Here is a 268-nt window from a genome sequence, read left to right as displayed (position 1 = left end):
CCCCATTTTTACACAGTGCGGCAGGTAGTCCCCCATTTTTACACATTGCGGCAGGCAGGCACAAGAAAGAAGGAAAGAAGGAAAGAAAGAAGGAAAGAAGGAAAGAAGGAAAGAAAGAAAGAAAGAAAGAAGAATTATACTTACCCTCTCCGCTGGCTCAGGCTCCTCGGTGCAGCGTCAGAGACGATTCCCGGGCTGGAGAGAAGGAGGAGGAGGGAGGCTGAGAAGGGAGCCGCAGCAGCGCTGTGTTACTGGTGGAGGCGCTGCT

Source organism: Pseudophryne corroboree, chromosome 1 (genome assembly GCF_028390025.1).
Source record: "Pseudophryne corroboree isolate aPseCor3 chromosome 1, aPseCor3.hap2, whole genome shotgun sequence".
In the NCBI taxonomy this organism is placed as follows: domain Eukaryota; kingdom Metazoa; phylum Chordata; class Amphibia; order Anura; family Myobatrachidae; genus Pseudophryne; species Pseudophryne corroboree.
The sequence above is the reverse complement of the archived record's forward strand: the minus strand, read 5'-3'. Positions refer to the sequence as shown.